Source organism: Misgurnus anguillicaudatus, chromosome 17 (genome assembly GCF_027580225.2).
Source record: "Misgurnus anguillicaudatus chromosome 17, ASM2758022v2, whole genome shotgun sequence".
Taxonomy (NCBI): domain Eukaryota; kingdom Metazoa; phylum Chordata; class Actinopteri; order Cypriniformes; family Cobitidae; genus Misgurnus; species Misgurnus anguillicaudatus.
Genome location: NC_073353.2, coordinates 33,468,777 through 33,474,776, shown reverse-complemented (window position 1 = coordinate 33,474,776; position 6,000 = coordinate 33,468,777). Strand labels below are relative to the sequence as shown.

The following is a 6,000-nucleotide window of genomic DNA, read 5'->3' as shown; positions in this document are numbered from 1 at the left end:
CGTCATTAAGCTTTGCCATTGTTATTGTAAAATAGCGACCTCTAGTGGTGAAAATCCTACATATTGTGCCTTTAATTATCAATTGGGCTTTAATAATGTTACAGCCATGAATCAAGATTTGATATTTTCTGGTTAGTTGCTGGCGGAGGGACATATTACTTTTCTAAAGAGAATTTTATTGTAGTAGTACATTTTAAACCGAAATGTAAAAAAAAAACGTTGCATATTAGATCTGTCTTGATGACATATACCAAAAAATAGAAACATTACCACTAACTTTTTGGGGTTTTACACTTAATAATATTGAAAGTTTTTAGAAGGCCAGACAGCAGCTACACGACTCCTTAGATTTTATAGCAAGGTCTCAAGTACATGAAGCAATCTGCTCATGACAAGCCATCCAACCTATCTTTAGCCACTGCAAGCAAGTGAATGGAGAGCCTAACTTATCTTTACTGCTGTCATCGAGGCAGCCAGTATTTTTAGGGGACAGCAGCAGCTGCAAAAGCATTTAACAGTCCTCTACGAACAATGACACTCGGGGTGTCTCAGGACTAAACGCCACAGAGATTGTGGGACTGCTGGAGTGTTTAAAGGAAGGCGGTCTGATAGAGTCAAAAATCATCTTTAAAACAGACATGTGAAAACCTTGGCAAAATGGACAGGTGACAGATACTAGTTCTTAACAAGGATTAAAAACCTTTTCGAAGTGCAAAGGATTACTCCGGGGGGGAAATTACAGCTGGGAGTGAGGGCCGGTGAGCAGGAGCAGAACAAGCTTGGCGCCTAGGAATGTATATTGCAAGTCGTCTCTGAGGACTGAAGAGAGGTACGTTGTGTTTGTGTTATGAAGTGCAGCTTCACTGAGGCCAAAGGTCAGTCTAATTAAATTAGGTTCACAAACATGAGGTTAATCTCCTCCTAAACCCTTGAGGGAGAACCCACTAGCATCATTTTATGTATGCTTGATGTCACATCCAACAGGGGATAGTTCACCCAAAAACTACAATTTTGTCATTATTTACTCACCCTCATGTCGTTTGAAACCACATTGTTCTTCAGAACCCAAATACGGATAGTTTTTTAGTCAGTTTTAAGATAATTTGTAAGAAGTGAAACAACAGCGATATCCACAACAATGTAGGGCAGAAAATGTCTTTAGGATACTTTAAAGACATGTATTTAACACTTTTGAGTCAATTTGAAGCTTAAATGGTTTTCTGGTCATTATATCATTGTAATCACAAATATCTGCATTTGGGTTCTGAAGAACAACAAAATACATTTGGGGATCAAACGACATGAGGGTGAGTAAATAATGACAAAGTTTTGAATTTTTGGTTGAATTGTTAGGACATAAACACACTGGCTTATTTGTTGAATGTGTCAGCTTTATGCAGTATGTTATGTCATGTTTGTTGTCATGTTTGCAGCGTGCTACGGACATAAAACTGTAGTGTGATGGTAAATAACAACGGTATCTCATGGCAATTTGTACATATTTTACAAGGTGGCTAATTCATATTAAATCATACCACCTCATTCGTACATTTTTGTATGATTTGCCTTGATTTGCCCTGTGACGTTGGGGTTAGGGTTTCTTTATTGCTTTTTTATGATAACTTTGTATGAATTCAAACAAATAACCCAACTCATAAAATACGAACAAATTCTCATGAGATCAGCCTCTAAATAATGAACGTTTATGGTTTTGGAGAGAACACTTGGGCCCGGATCGTGTTCTTAACAGGGACAGCTGTACATCATAGATGCCCAGGACTAGCGATTCATGTGCCATCCTAAAACAGATAAACCAGCCTCCATATTAACAACTGCCAGTACATTTAAGAAGCCAGACCACCAGCATGATTGAATTTTGAGAAGGCACACTTAAAAATCTATGAGGTTGTGGATTACTTCATATGCAGGTTAGACAGATATTTTAGGAGAAGATGTCACTAAAAATACATAGAAAGTATTTCTTCCTCTAAACAAATGACAAACAAACTAATTTTGACAATGATATTTAACACCTTAACACAGTACGTCAATGCATTTGCTAAAAAGGGTGTGAGGGGGCATAGCATATTTTGACTAAGAGGTCCCCAAGGGGTGTGTCCTATGCGAGTGTGCGATACCGGTGTTGTATGTGTGTACTCGTGTGCTTTGTGATACCTGACACATGCCCCCTCACAGGTCTTTATTTAGTGCATACTATATATAAGCACTTTCCCATTGAAATACAGCACCAGCTGTGTTAGTTATGTGTTGTGGTGGCTTTTGAGATAGGACTAAAAGACTGTTCACCTCTAGACTGTCGGCTTGGGTTATTCGCACACACATATATCTAAGAATGTTCTGGACATTAAGTACCCTGGTGAAATGCAATGCTTTATGGGGCAACAATCTGTTTGTGGTGTTTTTTAAGTATTTTCTTTGCCATTTTGTCAATTTGCCAAAATATAATAATTCAGGAGGTTTGACACATTTTGACAAAATAATTTTTCTTAAGTACTCTATGTACCAAAACTGAAGCACTTGGACTGTTAACTTGGACTGTTGTTTGTATACAGTCAAGCTGCTTTATATTACTTATGCAAATGAATATCAGAGCCAATGACCTGACAATGATTGATAAAATGGGTAGCACATTTAAAAATGTATTTGCCTAATTAATTATTTCATTAAGTAAGGGGAATCCATCATATATATCACCGTAAGTTTTGTACACTGACAGAAAAACTGTACCTTTTCTGTAGCTGGGGTGGAATATTATACCCTAAAGACCTATTTTGTATCTTGAAGGGGGCATTTCACAAGACTTTTTTTATAATGTAAAATAAATCTTTGGTGTCCCCAGAGTACATATTTAAAGCTTTAGCTCAAAATACCCCATAGATAATTTATTATAACATGATAAAATGGCCACTTTGTAGGTGTGAGCAAAAATGTGCCATTTTCGGTGTGTCCTTTTAAATGCAAATGAGCTGATCTCTGCACTAAATAGCAGTGTTGTGGTTGGATAGTGCAGATTAAGGGGCCTTCTGACATCACAAGGGGAGCCAAATTTCAATTACCTATTTTTACAAATGCTTGCAGAGAATGGTTTACCAAAACTAAGTTACTGGGTTGTTCTTTTTCCACATTTTCTAGGTTGATAGAAGCACTGGGGACCCAATTATAGCACTTAAACATGGAAAAAGTCAGATTTTCATGATATGTCCCCTTTAAGGAACAATTTTGTACCAGTTAAATTTTAGCGGTATAAAACCGTTAACTGTACCTTTAAAGGTACACAATAGGTCCTTATGGTACAGAAATGCACCCAGAAAGGTACAACCTTTTATTATATTTAGCATACCTGTAAAGTCCAATTTATAGTCGTGCCTAAGGTCTACGCCGTATGGTTATCCGTAGTCTCAGTTCTACGGGGACCGCAAGCGCTGTGATTGGTCTACTAGAACCCCTCCCGTCAGATAAAAAACTGTGTCATAGGTATTTTCAGTTTGCGACTGTGAGAACAAAGATGGACCAAGTTGGGGAGTGATTTAACTTAAACTGCAACATTAGTCGCTGTTTATTTACTTCCATCACTGCTGCTCATGTCAAAACTGTGTTAACATGCGTGGATACTGCCTACCAGTGGTCTGCATGTGGGTTTGCACGTCGACGCGGACAACGACGCAAAAGTATTAAAAAAAACTCTTTTTATATTAGCATACCTGTAAAGGTACACTATAGGTACTTATGGCTAGAGGTCGACCGATATGGCTTTTTCTCTGGCCGATGCCGATATTTAGAAATCATGGCAGCCGATGGCCGATATGTTTGGCTGATTTTCTATATGTACATAATAATCAAAATGTTCTCATCATTAGCAGATATTTTAAATGTAAAAATGTCACTATTTAAGTCAAAGTATTTAAAAAAAATTATTACTGGTCTTTCTGAAGAGTTTTACAACCTCCTCTGCACCATGCATTTATCAGACACAGATATTACCTGACACTCTGCTGTCATCATCTCAGTTTTTTACCATGGCTTTTATTGCTTTGTAGGATAAAATCCTTATTTGGTAGACCTGATAAATTATTATTTATTCATCATAAAGTTAACATAGTAAATGTCTATGTTTTTTAGTTGATATTGTTATTTAGGGCAAATCTTTCTAAACACATTTACATTCTCATTTCTGAGGCGCTATAAGTGACTGATTGTGCTGACAGTGACGTCTTGTGAGTTTAGTGTTGGGACAGATCTGTTGTTTCAACCGTTCATTCAAACGAATCCGTTCAAAGGAGTCAGTTCGCGAATCGGACATTGTTCTAATCCAGGCTGAGCAGGGCAAAACTGTAAACAAAGTGTTACTGTAACAATACGAAAAACATTTCCTCGGTGGATATGATTTGGTCATCAGACCTTTCGCCATTGAGTCAGTTTGAGTAATAAAAGCAGGGAGACAGTTTAAAGACAGAAAGCATGCGCGCGCGACTCTGCTCTCTCTGTCACGCAAACAAAGATCATCATCACTCATTAATCACATGAAATGAGCCTAATCTTTGCACGGACAGTGCACCGCGAGACATAAGCCCATCGCGCTGTTGTTCTGGCTGCTTAATTCGCGCTATCCTGCCATCCTTTACTAAAGCTGTTTGTGAACAAGGTACGGCTGCACACACACGGGAGCTATCTGCTTGCAGCAAGAGGCAGCGTCACGAGTTCTACAACAACGCTTAGGTGCCCGCAGATGCGCCTGCCTATTAATCAGCCTAATTTTGCAATTTTAAAATATGCCAAAAATCGGCCAATTAATCGGCACGACCGATAAATCGGTCGACCTCTACTTATAGCACAATAATGTATACAAAAAGGTACAACCTCGTGTTATATTTAGCATACCTGTAAAGGTACACTATAGGTCCTTATGGCACAATAATGTATCCAAAAAGGTACAACCTCGTATTATATTTAGCATACCTGTAAAGGTACAATATAGGTCTTTATGGCACAATAATGTATCCAAAAAGGTACAACCTCTTTTTATATTTAGCATACCTGTAAAGGTACACTATAGGTACTTTGGCACAATAATGTATCCAAAAAGGTACAACCTCATATTATATTTAGCATATCTGTAAAGGTACACTATAGGTCCCTATGGCACAATAATGTATCCAAAAAGGTACAACCTCATATTATATTTAGCATACCTGTAAAGGTACACTATAGGTCCTTATGGCACAATAATGTATCCAAAAAGGTACAACCTTGTATTATATTTAGGATACCTGTAAAGGTACAATACAGGTCCTTATGGCACAATAATGTATCCAAAAAGGTACAACCTCTTTTTATATTTAGCATACCTGTAAAGGTACATTATAGGTCCTTATGGCACAATAATGTATCCAAAAAGGTACAACGTCTTTTTATATTTAGCATACCTGTAAAGGTACAATATAGGTCTTTATGGCACAATAATGTATCCAAAAAGTACAACCTCATATTATATTTAGCATATCTGTAAAGGTACTCTATAGGTCCTTTGGCACAATAATGTATCCAAAAAGGTACAACCTCATATTATATTTAGCATATCTGTAAATGTACACTATAGGTCCCTATGGCACAATAATGTATCCAAAAAGGTACAACCTTGTATTATATTTAGCATACCTGTAAAGGTACACTATAGGTCCTTTGGCACAATAATGTATCCAAAAGGTACAACCTCGGATTATATTTAGCATACCTGTAAAGGTACACTATAGGTCCTTATGGCACAATAATGTATCCAAAAAGGTACAACCTCGTATTATATTTAGCATACCTGTAAAGGTACAATACAGGTCCTTATGGCACAATAATGTATCCAAAAAGGTACAACCTCTTTTTATATTTAGCATACCTGTAAAGGTACACTATAGGTCCTTATGGCACAATAATGTATCCAAAAAGGTACAACCTCGTATTATATTTAGCATACCTGTAAAGGTACAC

At 37.3% G+C, this 6,000-nt stretch overlaps 1 protein-coding gene across 13 annotated transcripts in view; it reads left to right on the top strand.

Moving 5' to 3' along the window:
• The first annotated feature begins 475 nt into the window (after positions 1 to 475).
• The window catches only part of obsl1b (obscurin like cytoskeletal adaptor 1b), a 34,903-nt gene continuing 29,378 nt past the window's right edge, over positions 476 to 6,000 (top strand). For 9 of the 13 annotated variants that reach the window (XM_055214994.2, XM_055214991.2, XM_055214989.2 and 6 more), the window contains exon 1: positions 477 to 829. The gene's annotated coding sequence lies outside the window, so the exon portion shown is untranslated. Of the gene's footprint in view, positions 830 to 6,000 lie in introns of all 13 variants that reach the window. The other 4 variants (XM_055214997.2, XM_055214996.2, XM_055214995.2 and 1 more) reach the window with 2 other exon arrangements.